Below are 19,475 nucleotides of genomic sequence, written 5' to 3'. Positions count from 1 at the left end.
AAAAGTTCGTCCCAGACTCCCCAAATGACACACCTTTCGAGAAGTGACTCTCAACATCTGCTATTTTTATCATCATCTTACTTTTCCCCCCCTTGTTTTTGTTCCTCTCTCTCCTTTTTTTTTTTTTCTTTCTGACAGACACGCTATGAATGATGCGGTCCTGTTTTTCATTTATAAGATTTGTTGGGTGGATTATTACAGAGAGGATCCTAATTCCCTCTCAAGGAAGGACATGCTTCAGCAGTGTTTGTGAAAACACTGCGCTCTGACGTGAGTAGCAGTGGAGAACCAGTAACAGGTCCACTCTGCTAACACACCCTCCTTGCACCGCTGCCCAGTGAAAGGTCTGTTGTAATGGTGGCATTTCAACCCAAAGCAAGATGGTCAGTTGGATAATGGGATTCAGATTCTGGGGAGCGGACCAAGCTGTGACAGTGCATAAAGTTACATATGACAGCTTCTGCTGACTGAGACAAAAGCCCACGCTACATAAAGTCTAGCCTAACATAAGTACAGCATTGAAGCCTTGTGGTTCTTCTTCTGTATGATGTGACATTGATGAGATCCACCCGTCGCTCGGCTGTTATTTCTGCCTCTGACCCATTATTGTCAAGCGGCGCTCTGCTCCGCTGTAAAGTGGTCAGTGTTTTGGAGCCTGGTCCTGCGGGTTGAGGCTTTGAACCGTTTTCCATTCCTACCTCATATTACATGCTCCAACGCTGTTTCACCTAAATGAACCCAGCTGAACAAATGGGGAGTGAGGAGTTAAACAGATACAGCGATGTAATACTGTATAATTGGCGTGTGAAGTGACGTTTGTCCTCTTTTGATTTTCTTTTTCACAGTGATGGAATCCAAACTCCCGGAATGAGATGTCAACCTTTAATTGCTTCCCGGGGATCTTGTGGTGAGTATATATGTGTTTCTAAAGACGTTGCAAATGGTCTCAGTGTGCTTGTGGTGTGAAAGTTCTCTCTTGTAAACCCTCTGTGTCCATGTGCTTAATCATGTGTCCCTATTGGCAAAGCTTAGTTGTCATAAGATGATGTTATGTCCTTATCCCCAAGCTTTTTTTGTCCAGTAGTGTTTTGCTTTGCGTCTCCTGTGGCTTGCCCAGATGTGCTAACTGCTAACTATCTGTAACAAAGCAGATGTATGCCAGAGACTTTATACTGCAGTGTTACTGTGGTTGAGGCTTATAAAACTGATGCAACTCCTGCTTTTACTGTTGGCACAACTGGTAGCCAAATGTCGTTAATTGTTTCGCTTAACATGAAGAATTTACGCAGAACTTACTGAGCGGTATTTGTTGTGGTTTACTTGAAAGATTGCTCTCATCCTCAAAATGGCATTTTAACACAAATCATTTAATTGCGCTGCTTTACAAAGCCACAGCCATCAATACTGTTTTGTGACTGCGCTGTAGCCTGTGGTACTCAATGTACTTAGGCCCCCTCCCTCCCCACTGGTGCCCCCTATCCCTTACTCCCTCTTTCAGCTGGTCCACCCTCTACCCACCAGTGTGTGTCTGTCAGCGTGTCACACCAGGGTGATGCCCCTCTCTCAGCCCCTTGGGGCCCTTTTGACTCTGCAGCACTCCGTGTTTGCCCAATCATTTGGGAGCCGGATACGGGCATGAATTGTTAACTACAGCAGGTCAGCCTGTGCCCCACAACCCCCGGCCTTCTCTGCTGCCCCCCCCCCCCACACCCCCCGACCTGCTGTTGACTCATCTCCATGGCAATGGGGCAAGAATTTGTTTTCTCTCATGCGTCCGCTGCCAGGCAGCTCCCCCGCTGTCCCTCCGCCACCACCGCCTCCCTCTTCTCTTCATCCTGTCCGCCTCTGAGCGTCCAATCAAAAGGCAGCTGGAGGCAGTCACGTGGTCAGGAAGTGTTGAGGGTGCATCTCAATGAGCTGAGCGGTGCTGTCACCGGAGGGCTGTGAGGAAAAATGTGTGCGTTTGATCAGAAAGTGAGCACAGTTATCAGTGATCTCCTGACACACAAGCATGCAGACGTTTTTAAACGTTTTCGCAGGTGATCAAAAATGCACATACAAACAGACGTGCACTATAATGTGCAACTTATTATAAAATCCATTCTATGTAAGCCCCATAAATCTTCCTCCTGCAGCCATCATGATGGCCTTAGTTAAAATAATTCATTTTCTGTTTATTTTTGCCATGCAATGATTAAAATGAACCCTAAACAGAGCAGGCCTCATCATATGTTACAGTCATGTAGCTTACCAGTCTATTTCCACGCTTCACGTAGCAGAATAATGCCGCACAAAGAGACACAGATCTCTTGCATTCCTCTTTTGTATTGTGACTTTTATGAAAAATCCTACTCGTGGCTGATGAGATGGGATTCTTTTTGTCCTGCAGTTTCTTCTGAGCGAATCTGGTCCTATCTTTACGCTCACATAGTTTTGCGCAGGCAAATTCCCATCGCTGTCTCAACATATCGACAAGCTCAAGTGTGTGCATGTGTGAGTGTGTGTGTTTGTGTGTTTGCCTCCACATGCGTTATTAGCTTAGGGCAGGTGAGTGTTTGCCTACCTGTCGTCCTTTTATGAAGCGAGTGTTTGCCCAAGGAATGCACCACGTCCGATTTGTCATTGACTCTTATTGTTCGGCTCATCCAGCCGGTGCCTTGAGGTTGAGCTGTGCTGTGCCCTGGCAAGTGAGAAATATGTGCAGGCTTCCTTCCTTTTTTCCTCCTTTGCTCAGTGTATTTGCACGTGGTCTTGGACGAAAATGTGACCTGGTGGAAAAGTATTAAGGATGGTAAATGCATTCGGATCGAAAACGAGAGGAGTCCAGGCCTGCATTGAGAAAAGCGGAAAGTGAAGTAATTAAACATCGCCATCAGTGTCACCAATTCAGAAGGATTTACGAAAAAGTTTTGATGAAAGCCAGAGTTTGAGCCTTGCTTCTGCTCCTCATCTGTAACTACATGGAGGGCTCTTGCTTTGGCCCTGGCTCAGCTGAGATACAGAGTTACACAAGCAATCGTGCATTATGCAAACTGAAGTGAGAAAAAAAAAAAAACCCAGTATGACGTGACTAAGAGGAATTACATGTAACCAGGCACATCCTGCAGACACATATGAACCCTGATGAGCAAAGCTGGCTCCTTTGCTTTGTGGTAATGAGGAAGCCTCAGCAAACTAATCCCTCCAACTGCACTTGAGTGGTTAACAGAGCCATTACCAATGACATGTGCAGCTTTACATGTTCGGTTATTTCCAGAAAGTTTTAATCTTTAATAATTAGCGTCTTAAACAGCCAGATTTTTTTTTGTATTTCAGTCATTATTTGTTTGGATTTCTGTGAATGTCTGTGTAAAAAGGTTCATGTAAGTGCTTGCGTGAATGTATATTTGAATTTCCGTGCGTGTGTGCCTGTGTCTGTTTGTGCGGCCGCCGTCCTGTGCCACCATCTGGGTGGTCCTCACGGCTGGTTTGATGGTAATCCCCCTGTCCCATAAATCAGTGTCCGGGCTCGGGCCGGGAGCTGATGCTGTGTGACCACTGGAGCGAGGGGCTTGAGGCACTAAGCCGAGACCCCAGCCGCTGCCCTGCCCCGGCCTGGCCACACGTCAGCTCTCCACACCACCTTTAAAATAACTCGTCATGCATGGCTGACTTTGGGAAACGGCCTCCATGCCGAGCGCCTACGAGCCACCAACAATATAAGCCACAGCAGAAGCGGAGGGGACGCTCAAAAGATAAAGTTTCGTGACTTATAACCTGAACAGTTTGTGACTTTAAAACTTTTCCCTCCGTGTTGCTTTTTAAACTTTTTCATTCGAGATATTTTTCTTTCCGCAATTTTCAGAAAAAAGTACCAATAATACATTTTTTTTTTGTTCTGACTCGTGGCTAACAACCTGAAGTGACTTCTGATAGCCTTGCAGAGAGCTGCTCTCAGTTCAAATGTTTGTCTGGCTGAAAGTGCTAAGATTAAAGCCATATCTTAGTCTTTGTAGGGCCTAATACCTCTCTCTGAGAACGAGGAGGGAGGATGAAGGCCTGTCCGAGCTGTCTGGCTTGCATACAGCTCTCCGCTGAGCTTTTATCTAGGGAGATTGGTTGCAGCTCTTTCCAGACCCGGCTCCCGGGGAGTGCACAGTCCTGAGACCTGTGGCATTAATAAAGATAATGCTGTTTGGAATAATAACAGTCAATTCTGCCCAATAGAGTGGAGAGACAACAGACACAAGTGTATAGCGGAATACAAAAGAAGCCAAGATGAAAGGCTTAAAGGTAGGCCTGTGCACCTCTCTGGCTCTCTTGTGGGAACTGATGGAACCTATATCAACATGCTCGCACACAAACAGTGCTGAGAGGGACCCTATGCCGATTTTGACCCTCGGGTGCCATGACGCAGAAATGTAATTTGTTCTTTTGTCTGCCAAGATCACAGAGGGAGAGCAGTGACTTGTCTTTCTTTTCGTGCTAACTTTTTTTTCCCCTCTTGCTCCCCTCCTTTTCATTCTCTCTATTCCCCATTGCCTTCACTGAGTGCAATTTAGTTTGATGAGCAGGTGGTCTTTTTTGAATCTCACAGTGCTTTTGGCTCCCACCTCTGGCGTGTGGTGCTTTCAGTTGGAGTCAGTCATGTAGGCCAGGATTAGAAGGGTGGAGGAGAGGGAGGAGGAGGTCCAGTAAGAGTCTTGGTATTGGCGACCTCAACGCCCTGCAGTCAGAACCATGCAGAGTGCAGATTGAAAGCGTTATTTTGTTGCTAAAGCTCTCAGCCGCACCCCAGATGGCTTTTGTGGGCCAGGGACATGCTTGGGGACAGGGTTAAAGCAACAGTGTCCTTCAGGCATGATGAGTCTCTGGGCTCAGCAGGTAAAGCGCTGTGGGCCCCACAGACGGGCAAAACGTCGCCGTCTCGCCACTTTTCCACCTTGACTCTGAACAGCGGACCGAAACAAAATAGGTGGATTACAGCAAAGGGAAGATTTTACTTCTCAGCACACCCACAAATACACACACCCATATACAGAGTGAGATTAAGGCCTCCAACATCCACCCAGTAGTCATCTGATGTCACATCAGACAAAAGAGCTGGCAGAAGAGATGAAGGGAAACATGCTTTGTCTGCATTTCCAGTGGCACCTCTTTCTCCTGCTCCTGCTTTATTTCCTGGTAGCAGAAAGCTGCACCGACCAAATTGCACCCTGCTGTCATTGCTGCACCTTTGATCTCAGTTTCATCTCACACTGCTAATTCAGAATTTATGGGCCATTACTTTATCAGTGTAACATTCCCCTGCAATAATCTCCATGGTGACACCTACACAAGCAATCAATATTTTGTCAGTAACGCTGAGCAGGTGTGCTGCACTGCTGCCTTTCTCATGTTGACTTCTGGTGTCATAAAATAACTTCTGCCCTTGAGCATGAGGACTTTGTAGCTTGGTTCCAGACATCTTGAACTGACACTACTACCAACTACCACAGTCTTCAACATAAACTGTTTAGTTTGACAGAGACACCAACCTTAACCCATAACCCAAACACCCAAAGACATTTAATTTAAAATGATAATATCTTTAAACTTGCTTAATTTCTGCTAACTGTTTGCTAACTCATCCTCAGTGTCGACTTAAAATGACGCAGGAGTCGCTGGATTATGTGTCGGTTAGGGCAAAATCCAATTGTCACCCCGTGAAACATGACCAACAAGAAGCCTGTGTCACATTGAATAATGTAGCGGTAACAAAATGGCCATTTCAGTCTGAATATCAAGTTTAAGATTTTGAGGTCTGCGCTGTAAATCAAAGTGGGACGAGTGATTGGTTCAGACTTAGTCCCCCGAGTGTTTGCCATGGAGGTTTTACAAGTGGCCGCTGCTAATCGCACTGATAAACAGCAGTCATTGGGTCCAGACCCTGCTGGGTTCTAACTGGAGCCCCGGGGCATGTAAACCCCACAGACTGGGAGACTTAGTCATTTGTTTATTACTGGTGATATTTGCCCGCTCCTAATCCCGCCATGGATTAGCCTTGATGTGCTCCTCATCCCACCTTTTTCCACCGTGGCAGCCCCTGACATTTACATCCGAGTGCATGTGCATGCTAACGTGTGCGTGGACCATATGGCCACGCACGTCTGCATGCAATGGCGTGCTTGTAGGCTTGTGCGTCTGTGCGTATGAGTTGAAGTGTGTGTGTGTGTCACTGAAGGATGTTTGTAATCAAGGGAGTTGGACAGCTGTCCTCTCTGACTCCTTCACATGTAACGCTGTGATCAGTGGGAAAACTCTGTCACTGTGGCTGATATTTTATCCCATGCCAGGGCATCTTGTTCTGTGGCAGTGCTTGTGGCTGGAGGCATGTTTGGATCTGACAATTCAGGCCTCTAGAAAGTTTTTTTTTTTGTCTTTTTTTATTTTTTGTTATTTTACATGGAAACACTTTATATAGGAACCAATTAATCAAGGATGCTGAATGTCAGTGTGGCGTCACTGGAATCGGAAATTCCTTGTGTCATGAAGGAGAGAGCGGTGCTTACGTGTCTGTCCCGTGTGTTGTGAAACTATTGGCCGAGAGTCACCTGGATCAGAGAGGGAACAGGGTTTACTGAGCAGAGCTAACTTGTTCAGTGTGACCTTTAAAGAGCTGATCCCGAACACTACATAAATCTGTTTCCAGTTTCAAAACACGAACACGCACATGCTTATTAACATGCCGTACTCTTTCACCCACCGTGTTTTTGCGGGTGAGAAAGTCCTGCAAATCTGCACAAACACTCAGGCCCTGCATTAAATCCCCGCTTCCCAGTTCCTCCCACAAACATACAGAGACGCAGATACACCAGCATCACAAGACTGACAGACATATACGTTACATAGACGTGTAATTATCTGTGTTTATGTGTACAGGCTTTGAGGCCAAAAGGTTAAGAATGAAGCTTCAAAATTTCTTGGAATACTTGAGTTAAACTTGTCTGGCTAAGAATCTCATCTCACTGGAGGGAGCAAAGTGTACTTGGCATGATTTGCAGTAAAGCCAACCCAAATATCAAGTGATTTAGGGCACATCCAAGACAAGTCAGAAGAATCTATAAGCAGTTTGCTAGACAAGATGCAAGTACACGGCAGAGCATTTGCATGGCAGTAACTAAATCTTCAAAGTGTTGGGGTATGCAGTGCCTGCAGAACACGGTCTTATGTATTTTTCAGTATGTGAGGACAAAAGCTGAGACTTTCGCTTTCGAGTCTCAAGGCATCATTTTTTTATGACTTGGGTTGATTTTTGAAAATCAGCTTGAATCAAGCTCAGCGAACCCTAAGCCAGTGTTTGACCCTCCCTCTGCATCCTTTCTTACCCTGCACACAAAGTGTTTTTACTCACTGCACATGGAAACTGTCCAGCTGAAGCGGTCACAGCTGAGCTTCATGGGGTGTTGGTTAATTGGCACTTTTTGGTAAATGCAGATATGCTCCACTATGCATATCTTCCTCAATGTCCCTTGTAGTATTTGCCTTTTTAAAGTGTCCTTTAATTGGCTGCACAGTCACAGTCTCCTGCTTTAACTGTCCCCTGTGGTACCTGAATGTGGCCTATTTGACCCTGGGGCACTGGGGTGAAAACCTCATGTTTGGCAGCCAAAACCGCCGGCTGTTATTCTCTACTGTTTTCATTCTAACTGTGCCTTTGCCTCTTTTTTTTTTTTCCCGACCTCTTTAATATGAGTTTTGAAGGTGATCTCTTTTTCACAGGGGCACCAAAAGTGAAATCCGCTCGGTTTCAACACCTTTTCATAATCCTTGCTTAGCCCGCGTTTGCGCGAGTGTCTGCCAGCCTCAGTCAGGCCGTTCTGTCAACATGGTGACATGCCTGCCTCCTCAGCTCCAAAGAAAGGCCTCAAATTTGGGCTCTAGAGGACTCTGGCTAGTCCATCTGATAGATCTGGCCACAGCTTCTCCCCACACACCAGCCACTTCCAACTGGGCTGCATCAGCAGTACTGAAAGACCTGAGAGGACTGTGATCCCACCATGGGGTGTATGGCTGTGGCTCCGGCTGCACTACACTTTAATCCCCTTCCCTTTTAACCACAATGGGAAACATGTGCTTACTCTGTGTAGGGTACAGGCCCACCATGGGAGAGGCTGTTTACCTTCACTCTAAAACTAACATTTCACAGCTCCTTTGACCACTCAAACACACAGCCTCTACAGGATTAAAAAGACGATCATTTGGTGACATTTTTGTCTCAGACAAGACAATTTTCTCCTCACTTCCCACCTTATAAAATCTGACACACAAATTAGGCTTTTTCCGCAGTATGCTCACCACGGCTGGAGGGTTGAGCCGTCTAATTTGTCTTATTAAAGCGCGTGATGACATTTTATTATCCTCTTAAATTTGCATTCCAGATTGAGTTTTGGGTCAGTGTATGACACCAATGATTGCACCTCTCTGCTTCTTGGAGGGAGAATTAAGCAAAACCGGGAACTATAACTACATCCTAACCATAATCCACCTCCAGATGTCGGGGGTGCATCTCAGCGCTGTACATGTTCAGCACAGAGAACAGAAGTCAGGTTGAGGTCCGTGTCCTTAAAGTTCTGTCTTGTTTTCAGTGGGAAGACGGTTATGTCTGTGCAGGCAGGGAACAACAACAGAAAGATGCAGTCGTGTAAAACAGGAACTTGCGGCCATACGCCAACCTGGAGGACAGGAAATGCGCTCCAGATGAAGATACTACTTTGTGGTTTATTTTACCGGCGTGTGTGTGTGTGAGTGTGAGTGTGAGTGTTGTCAGGAATGTGTGCTGTAGGATGACCATATGTCTCTTGAGTTACATCACAGCGATTCTATACCTGGTTACCTGCCTGACCAGCCTTTTTTTTTGTATTTCTATCAATGAATTGATTGTTTAGCTTATATACGGTACATAAACATCAAACATAATGACAAATGCCATCATTACCAGAGCCACCACTGCTCCTTTTGTCCGACTAACAGGCCATAAGGGCTTTAGTTTACAGTGATTTAAAACCGAAAACAACTGCAAATAGATGTTTTAGATGCTGTAACCAGCAAATGTTGCTGGTTTTCACTCATTAAAATCAACATGCAGAGACTTGAAATTTGCTTGCCTTGCTGTTGCTGTTGTCCCATAGTTCTGCAGCTGTACGCAGACACAGGATTTTAATTAGCAGCTGTCAGTGTTGCATTCATTCCCTATTCTGACACAAAATCTGATAACATACAAGCATGGACGTACAGAAAAGGATAATAGATATTTGGTCATTTCCCGGATTAAAAGTTGTTGTTCAGTAACTTCCTTTCAAACCTTAGATGCCAGGGTGGTGTCCTTCCCAAAAAACTTTGATTGATTGTTATGTCAAGCATGTTTCAAGTCCTTCTGTAAGATGTGTCCCTACACTGAAAATAATGGAAAACCAACAACTTCAACTTGATAAGCTTGTAAAAACATGTAAAACCACCAGAACAAAAACTTGCCTCTTTCACTGGTTTAATCCAATCTGAGGCTTTGGGGACCAGTTCCCAACTCCTGGCTGGTTGCACTGTGTGACTGGATTCTGGCCTCCGCAGGTGTGGCAGGTGATCTGAGAGATGAGTGAGCTCTTCCTGGGGTAACAGTAGCCCCATCCAGCTTCCCCTGTTGCCCTGCCACAGTCTGCCCTTTCCTGTCGTCTTATCTGAGCATCCAGTGCAATCTAACCCAGGGCGTGGTCCCGCTGCTCCTCCATTCCCCTCGCTGCCGGTCTCCATCGCTGGTCGTCTCAGATGTCACTGTGAAGAGAGAATGACCCGCTTGAGTTGAACTTGAGTTGGGCTGACTGACAGAGTCCTGACACCCCATTGTTGGCACAACTGTCTCAGCTTCCTACCACCCACAACTTCCCACCCTCTGACCTCCATGGCACCAAGGGCGAAATGAGCACAGACAATGAGCTACACAGCCTGATAGAGACGCGATTCCCATTTCCTTAAAAAGCTGTAAAGACAAATGAGATTTGGTCGCTGGTCGGGCCAGAGGGACATGCTGATGCAGTTTCAGGGCTTTCTGATTAGCAGAGTGGAGACTTAACGGAGATCCTGTAGGGACAGAGAATTGTACTTCCTCCAACTGTCTGGGTTTAATTAAGCCGACCAGTCCACCAGCAGCCAGCAACCAGCTTCTTTTACATTGTGACTTAGATCGAGAGAGCAAAAGAAAAAAAAAAAAAATCTGGGATAACTACAAGTCTTATCACTGAGTCTAAAATGTGCAGAGATGTCAGAAATGTTCAGCACTGTAGAGGCAAACAGCACGATAGTATTTGCATGCTCACCGTGTTTTATCATGGTGCTTATTCAGCCATTTGTGTACTGATGTAGCGGCTAACTCAGTCAGTCAATGGAAAACATTGACTCAGGCAAATTTGACACTAGTTAAAGCAGGAGAAACTGGTGTGATTTTCCTGCTTTAACACATCAGTGCTAGGTAACCTGAATAGCACTTGAATCATTTGCGAATCATCTATCATTTGCATTCCTGCCAAACACACTATAAACATGTTTCCACATGTGCTCATTCCGTAGTAGAGCTGCCAAACAGCAGTCGAGCGTTGCCTGAAAGGAGGCTTATCACAGCCCTCTATGGTTTTCCTTGACAAAGAAATTGGTTTGTTTTGTTCTTATTCAGGGAAATATACAACGTTCGCTACATTCGTTTTAGTAGAGAGTATATAGTCCATGCATGCTGTATATTTACTGTATCCTGTAAGTTTATATGCACATTTTGAGCCAGTATTTCCGGACCTGGCTGATACTTGCAGTTTCCGTACATTCACAAAGACGATAAGGTTTGTGTGGCAAAATCTGATTAAGCTGTGTGTGTGTGTGTGTGTTAATGCGTGTGTCCATGCGTGTGTGTGTATGTGTTGCGTGAACCTGAGGCCTGAGCTTTAAGTGTGCGTGTGTGTGTGTGTGTGTGCGTGTGTGTGTGTGTGTGTGTGTGTGTGTGTGTGTGTGTGTGTGCGTGTGTGTGGACTTGCAGGCCTCAGCTCGGAGATGTAATCTGATTTGCAGAAAGGAATGGGTCGTTTCACATGACTGGTTTAAAGGACCACTGGCGCAAGGTTGTGCCAGTGTCCCTGACTGGTGTGTGTGTTGGTGTGTGTGTATGCATGTGTGCTTGCATGCTTGTGTGTATAAACACCTACAAGCATTTATTTATTTTCACAAAGTGCACTGCAGAAATATGAGCGTTCGTCGGTGTGGGCTCCCGAACAGTAGAAACACAAAGGTGTTGAAGTTTGCTGGAGAACAAACCAGAATGCTGCATTTATTCTGCTGTTCTTGGTTTTAAATGCGATTTATTTGAAAACAGTTACATGAAAGTAGGGCCACTGCTAATTAAGAGTCGATTACACATCTGGAAAAAAGTAGAGCTCTGCTTCAGACACTGATGCGGGTTTTGTTTGCAGCTTTCTGTTTACACATCTCTTATAATCAGAGCTTTATTTTGAACTAATGGACCATCAGAAATTATATCAAATAATTGAAATCATCCAATAGCCTCAGCCCTCTTTAGAGGACTTCTGGGATCAAATCCCCTGAAAGCTTTGCCTGTGAATCCTCTATGTGTTTTCTTTCTTTCTTTTTTTTTTTTTTTTTTTTTTAACTTTGTTTGTTGATGCTTTTTCGGGGTGGAGATTCTCGGCTGTTTTTTCAGAGCTGGATGTGGTCCATCATGTGATTTTCATTGGAGAGTGGCCGCGGGAGACGACTGCAGCAAAAGCAAGTGAGCATGCACGAGTGTGTGCTTGTGTGTCATCTGGCCTCGTTAATAAGTGCAGGTTGTTTTCCATCTGGGGGTCATCAGTTGTGGTCATCATGTACAAAAGTGGAGGAAAAGGGGCCCTGGGAGGTGACAACCATGTGTGGACAAGCTTGTTTACACGTAAGCACACTCAGAACTTGTGAGCTGTGTGTATGCTCTCCCAGCACTCCTGCCTGTCTCTTCCAAGAGGTTCAAGTGTGTGCGCTTGCTGTTTGGTTGTGTTTTCTCCCCTGTGTGTGGAGAGCTCATAAGCAGGACGATGCAGCGGGCAGGAAGCTCTGATCCCATCAGGCGTGTCAGCAGGGGCAGTTTTTCATAAGGTAGTAATCTCACCACACAAAGGGGTGTCCAATATTAGAGAGAGCCCCTACCCCTGAGCTAATCAAGACCTGACCAACCCTTCTCCTGGCTCGCCAACTCTCTAAACATTACCTCATCTGGAGGCTTAGCCTAGCCGCATGCTGCTCCAGCCCGCCGGTGTACATGATAACTCATTTAGCTCAGTACGATAGCTAGAAAAAACGGAAATATAAGAAGGCACATAAAAGAAATGGGACCAGCACACAACTACCTATGGTGCCTGGTGCCAGGGAAAGGTATTTTAAAAGGGAGAGGAAAGAAAGAATCATTTCACCATGTCCTCCAGAAACTCTGGGAAGAAATTTGCCGGTATTCAGTTTCTCTCCCCGCCGTCCTGTTATTGCTGTTTTCCCCTCAACACTTGGAGCCTTCAACCTGAAAGGAGGTTCTTAGGTTCGGGCTTTGTGTCACTCGGAAACAGTACATTTGTTGCCAAGGTAACAGGCTCGGGACAGTGAAACTCAGAAGCAGAGAGCACCTTTGTCTGTGAATGGATGAAGAGGGGACCGGAGCTGTCACTGGTCCAGAGAGCACAGCTTCAGACTTCAACATGTCTGTTTTAAGAAAGCCCAGATTGCAAAAAGAGGTTTCTTGATCCAATATCTACCTGAACCTGTTAACCTTATAAAACAAAACCAGCACACCACATAATTTTAAATGGTACAATGGAAAATCCACTTTGACTGCCTCCGTTCTCCTGAGCTGCCAGCTACTGCAGAGCCCAACTGAAACCTTAGATTTACATAAAACAGAGTGGAGTAATCTGTGTCGCTTCTCCGGCTTCGACTTTTTAAATGTTCTGTGAAGATACCGGAGAAGGTCTGAGTCATGTGGTCATTACAAAACCAGATTTGGTTGACCAAGAGCCTTAAGAATAATGCACCGAGAAGATTTAGTTAAGTTGAGTGTGGGCGAGCTGGAGGGCCGTTTCCTGATTTTGATGGTGGAGTGATGCATATTTTTTGTCACTTTTTGTATTTGTTCAGTCATTGTTCTCTGTAAGGATCACGATTAAGTAACTTGAAAACAAAACCTCATTTTCCTGAGGACATACAGTATATCTAAATGCATTTCCAGCAACTGGCCCTCTATACCACAGCTTCCCTTATGACCTTATGTCCATCGCTATGATATGTCACTACATATCACTCCCTGGTCAACGAATGAGTGATAAATGTGTATTTTTCTGTTTTCCTCTCCCTCTAATCATCTCTCGATTCTTCAAAGTTATCTTGAGAGCCGACCCGCTGCTACCTCATCAAAGAGAGGAAGGAACTGATCACTCTCTCGTTGTAGTGTGAGAAAATAAAATATTTGTCAGAGTCTTAATGCAAGTTTGGGCAGGACTGGACTAAATGACATCTGAATCCTCTGGTTTTTTTTTTTGGTTTTTTTTTGTCGACTTTTCTGTCTACTCTTGAATGAGCACCTCTCTGAATCATTTCATTTGCCCGTCCTTTATCTTTTTCAGATGATCTCAGGTGAGCGGCGAGAAGAGGCTGACTCATGGAAACATGATCTGAAGAGATTCAACCGGTAGGGATGACTGTTTTTTTTTTTTGCTTGATCTTCACTCGGTGGAATATGTGATCACACACACGCTGAAGCCTTATTATGAAGTGACAGTTGCTATAAACAACCAAAGTATGGCACAGTCACTGATCAAACAGAGGTATCAGTGGTAGTTCACATATATGTGAGACGTGATCGGGGTGGTGGCACTGGCCTTTTGCCTGTGTTCTTGCTTTTTTTTATTGTGTAACTCAAGTCATGACAGCAAGGTAAAGAATGCAGTGGCACAGAGATATCACTTCAAACACGGCGTCTCTCAGGAGCCTCAGATCCTTTCAGTGGAAATGAATGAAGATATGCTTTGATGACCCACCACAGAGTCGGTGGCCTTCAAAGAAGCCTGTTGACGGGCTTGTGCGGGGCAGCCAGCGGGCTGATTGAGCGGTACTGTATGCATGCGCCTCCCAGGGTACCTGTGGGTGTTCTCAATGGAGGTCAAACATGCTTGACCCCAACATGAGTAGTCTTTCTCTGTAGATTTTAGGCTTGCATTATCTTCTTTCTTTCCCCATACCAGGTTCTCTGGGTAAATGAAGGGAAACTGTGTGTGTGTGTGTGTGTGTGTGTGTGTGTGTGTGTGTATATGGCAGGTTGCCAGCAGACAGGTATAGTAGATGTGCTGATGAAGGAGGGCGATAGGGGCCGGCCTCAGTGGCAGCCCCAGGCACAGACAGGCATACGTGGGCAGGCTGAGACTCAGAGGCAGGTTGGGGCCTGGTTCTGTATGCTGATGCTGCTCTACGGGCTCTGCTCCAAGCTGAGGCGTAGGAGAGGAACGTGGGAAGGGAAAAACCGGAATGGAGGGCGAACGGAGAGATAGGCAAAATCAGGTAAAAGGGTGATTGTTGAGTGGCGAAGCAGAAAAAGCATGGGACCAAAAATGAGGGTAGATAATTGAGTGTGAACAAAAAGCAAGAGAGTGGTTGTAGCTTAGCGGGCTGGAGGGAGATGATGTGTGAGGCCCAGGGGAAGGAGATTAAGAAAGAGTACGAGAGTGAGGCCACATCCTGTACGCTGGTGGAACGTGACTCCTCGCAGGTAAAGCAGCTCAGAGGTGCAGACAGGCAGAAAGAAGATGAGAAACACTGATGGATGACTACTTACCCTCTGACACGTCGTTCCTTCCCCGGGCGAGGAACGGGCGGGAAAGGCCTGCCCCGCCACTCTGCTGCTGCCATGACAACAGCAGGGTTGAGTGGATGGTGTGTGGGGGCGTAATGTCATTTTGTGGGAGGTTTGTACGCGTAAGCACAGGTAAAGCAGAGTACAGGTTGTCCAGAGGCCACCTACCTGCATTACCTCACCTGCTCTGACGTTGTGAAAGAAGCACTAAACTGCACTCATGAGACAACAACACCATCACCCAGCTGCTGCTCCGTACGTGAAGCAATTTTTCTCATCATCCTCGCTGTGAAGGCTCAGCTGTCGGAAACAAGAAAGCAACGAAACCGGGGAACTTTTATGTAAAATGAATAAAATTATCCGCCAACAGAATAGGAAACTTTTACTTTTCAAGATTTTGAGAACAAACCCAAAGTTCTCTTAAAAGCAGTGCAGCCGGACTAAAAACAAAAGAAATTCTGACTTTAATGAAGCAGTTTCATTCTCCTCAGTGTTGATCAAACAGTGTTTTAATTCTGGAAATTCTAGTTTTGAGCATTAAGTTGCTCCAGAAACAAAATCTCAGTGAGACGTTGTAGTACCTTATTAAGATAATTAAGGATGAAAAGGCTTGAAACAAGTGAAACGATGTAACATAAAAAACTGCCTGGTGAGGAGATTATACCTTGTCAGACAAAAAAAAAAACAAAAAAGCATTTATTGCCTTAATTTAAGATATTTCATTTTAGATTCCTCAACTGTTCACACACATTTCTTAGATAAAAGTGATGTTTCATTTCTTTAGTCACTGAAAGGAGGCACGTCTTTCTAATCAGGACTTCCTTGGCCTGAAGTGATACTCGGGTGACATCTTAATAATGGCATTTGACTCGTGGTGGCTTCTTCCAGCTGCACCGTGAGAAGGCCTGCTGATTTGTGTCCACACTGCTGGAAGTGAAACACACAGGCTGCAATTTGCCACCGCTCATAATGTGATAATTTCAGCTGCGGATGAGACTCTGGGTGGTTCGACTTCTTTATGCCAGTTTGAATCCTCGAGCTCTTTTTTTTTTTTGTGTGTGTGTGTGTGTATGTGGAAAGTTTGCGAAAGCAGCCAAATCTGTTAAATGAATCAGCCGAGCAGAAGTTTGTGTTGATCAATTTGGGGTGTTTTATGAGTCTGATCACTGAGCAGTTACTTGTAACATTAAAACAAATGTTGCCAGATAAGATTAAATACCTCTAATTTTCTTTAGTGTGGGTATGAGAAACATGTGTCAATGTTCAAGCCTCAAGTGGTTTTTGGCTTCAGTCAGTCATTAGTTTCTGTATTATGTTTCTAGGATCACACTAAATCCTGGTTTGGACTGTGGACCAGCATCCCCTGCGGCAGATGTTTGCTCCTGGCATGGATGCGAACAGCGTGAGCTCCATGACTGACAGTCTCGCGCTCAGGAGTCAACGCCAGCAGCTTGAACTTGGAGAAGCTGTGACATAAACTCAGCGGGACAGCGGAGTGTAATCTGCTGCTCAGACATTATGGAACAGATCAGTCAACCCTGTCTGGAGTGCTGCTTGATAGGAAAGTGAGCTCCATGAATGCACACTTACCGGAGTTACCACAATGGATCGACACATTGTTTCACTTTTTCTAAATTGAACCTGGATTAATATTTTCCCTTAATATACATCTGCTTTTGATATTCTGTTGCTCCAACGCTGCAGTCGTGACATATACTGTTTTATTCTGGGTACAGTATCAACAAACGCTGGAACTGTAAATGGAAAATAATCAAATGTTTTTTTTCTTTTTCTTTTTTTTTTTCGTGCAGACTGAAAGCAGAGCTCCCACCACTGCAGTCACACACGGCGTTTATCTCCTGAGAAGGGTGTCAAATTAATTAATACACATGTGATCGAGATTTCTCAGAAGGATTACTCACTCAGTGGAAATGTGATGTTATCATTTGACATCTTGTAATTGCCATCACAAAGAAGCCATTGTGATCAAGGTGCTGATGAGTGCAGCCCAAAAACTCTGTTATTGATGCTGCATTTCATTGTGACACATTGGCAGCTTGTGTTGATATTGATTAATAATCCTGTCAAAGTGTTTATCCTCATGATGATTTATAACTCCATAATGTTTGTTGTGTCTGTGAAAACCTGTTAGCAGAAATAAAAAAAATGAAAAGAAAGTTTATCCAAGCTGCTGCCTGTTTGTTTTGTCATTGCAGCTGAAGATCTGTGGGACCAATAACTGATAAGATACTTTAATGCTGTTCGTTATGCGTCCGCATATGTGCGTTTGCTTTTATTGTTAGTAATGCTGGCTTCATTTCTAGTTAGGCCAGTACATGTGCCAATCTGCTACTAGGAGGACTTACAGGAGATGTCTTGCTTTTATTTCCTTTACTGCCCAGACAATGAGAAGCAGAGTTTTTTCATTTTCAAAGTGAAAATGAAAAAATGTGACATTTAAATGTTGATAAAGGGAAGGTTATTGGAAATCACAGGGATTTACTTCACTGATGAATAATAGGTCAATTTTGACGTGATTCACAAAAGCGCTTACTTTTATCACAAGTTCTCCTGAAAGAGGTGACATCATGGAAAGCTTGCCTGCTGGGTTCAGTTTCTGTAAATGCGTGCATGACGCTGCTGGCAGAGAAGTGCTTAATGTCACAGTCTAGGTCAACATGGGTCAAACCTCAGTTCTGAGTGTCGAGTTTTTGCCATTTTGTGGGTAGAAATCCCCGCCGCTCCTCGTCTTGTGCAGAAAGATGACAAAACGCATTTCTTGTTTTCAGTTGGTTTAAGCGAGTTCAACAATTCAGCAGCGACTTCCAATTCAACTGTCTTTCACTGTCAATTTCAGCTGTGATTCAATGAGGGCTGGCTCTGCGTTTTTTTTTGGGGGGGGGGGGGGGCTACGGGCACTGCGGGGGATGGGACATGGGTGCGGGGTTGCGGAGTTGCTAAGGAGGTAATTATTCCTCAAGGGGTTGCTTATTGTTGTCTTTCTCTCTGCGATAAAACAAAGCGGGCCGGGTTAGGCTTCACTGCAGTGCGCTCGGGCTTTTATTCTGGCGCTTGACGATGTTCTGACAAGTTGTTCAAAGCATCATTGGGATCATATTAAGAATCAGATTTGTGGGGGGACGAGGTCATCTCCATCTAAAAAGAAAAGGAGCGTGAAGGCCGCGGCGCTGATGTTTGGGAAGTTGAGCTTCATGACATCTTTATGGCCCTGCTTATGGTCAACAACATTAGCATGTCCACAATGGACTCGCCTGCCACCCCTCCTCCCCCACCACCTTTTTTTTTTTTTTTTTTCCTCCCCCGCTTTTTCTCACACACATACACAGCTCAGGGGAAAAATGACCTCTCTGCAGCTCTCAATTCACTGCACTTCTATAGCCCTGAATGGACCGGCTCAACAAAAGGTGACATAATTTTCTCAGGGTTTGATTGGCCCCCTCCATGCCACAGGATGACATCATGCACCCCCCCCCCCCCCCCCCCCCCCCCCCCGTCTCAACACATCACAACCAGCACCAGCACACAACCGACCCTACCCTCCGTGTTCTTGGATGCTGGGTTACCAAGACGACAGAGCTAGACCCAGGCTGTGGGGCAGGACTTGGCAGTACGTCGAGACTTGGCTGCTCATAATGAGCTCAGGCTGCGTTGCTCTTGTGTTTGCGGTAAACAGTCTTGGGAAATGATAGAAGTAGACGGGAGGAAAGGGGGGAGATGAGGAACACTGTCTTGGATATAACGCCGACCTCCCTCCTCATTCCTCCTCTCCCCTATAGGGAGTGTTGATGTAACGTTCCGCAATAAAAAAAAAAAAGTGTTCCAGCGAGCAATGTCAAGCCACAAACTTTTAATGTCAAGCATGAGCTTTGTGTCAGCCACTGAGCTCTCACTTGAGGCTCTGCCAAGTTTTGGTGCAAGTTTCATTGTGTCTCACTTTCTCTCTCATGAGGTTCAAGGAGGGAGTGTGTGTGTGTTTGTGGGGTACGGACGAGGGGGGCATTTGAAGAGGGATGTGGGCTCATGCACGGCCCACAAGGCACAATTAATTTTCCTTAATTAATGAAGACATTGTTGTAGTGAAGAGGATTCACGGCTGTTTGATCTATCTACCCTAGGTCGAGTTTTATTTTCATCTTTGTTCATACCTTCTTTCACTATATTAATATCTACTCTGATGTTTTTAAATTGAAAATGTGTTTTTATGCATGGCCCATTGTCGCAGATAAACTCTTATTTTCCTCTTCTTCTATGTACCCAGTAATTGGGGTGTTCCTGCATCGGTCTGTGACGTCAAGTAACAAATCTAGGGTTCTCCCACACTATCAGAGCCAAAAGAGCTGCTATTGGCTGCCCAGCTCAGCTCGGTGCAACCTGTGACCCTGACTAATAAATGCCACTTTTCATGCTGGTGTGCATCCAGGACTTTTGCAGGCCCTGTATACCAGAGTATCACACACATACAAATGGCCGTTTCCCCTTGGAATTGTCGTTAATGAGGATAATTTGAAGTGAGGTTGACATGCAGCCCGGAGCCAAACCTTGTTGGTTCCAAACACTCCTGCAGCATAGACGCCTTTTA

At 45.3% G+C, this 19,475-nt stretch overlaps 1 long non-coding RNA gene across 1 annotated transcript in view; it reads left to right on the top strand.

Annotated features, from left to right (window-relative positions):
* Window positions 1-17,060, top strand: part of LOC143334677 (uncharacterized) — a 51,697-nt gene extending 34,637 nt beyond the window's left edge. The window contains exons 2-4 of the long non-coding RNA XR_013078344.1: window positions 846-907; window positions 13,653-13,717; window positions 16,198-17,060. This is a non-coding gene — a long non-coding RNA (uncharacterized LOC143334677). The remainder of the gene's footprint in view (window positions 1-845; window positions 908-13,652; window positions 13,718-16,197) is intronic.
* Window positions 17,061-19,475: the final 2,415 nt, after the last annotated feature.

Source organism: Chaetodon auriga, chromosome 16 (assembly GCF_051107435.1).
Source record: "Chaetodon auriga isolate fChaAug3 chromosome 16, fChaAug3.hap1, whole genome shotgun sequence".
Lineage (NCBI taxonomy): Eukaryota > Metazoa > Chordata > Actinopteri > Chaetodontiformes > Chaetodontidae > Chaetodon > Chaetodon auriga.
Note: the sequence above shows the minus strand (reverse complement) of the source record. Positions and strands in the feature narration are given on the sequence as shown.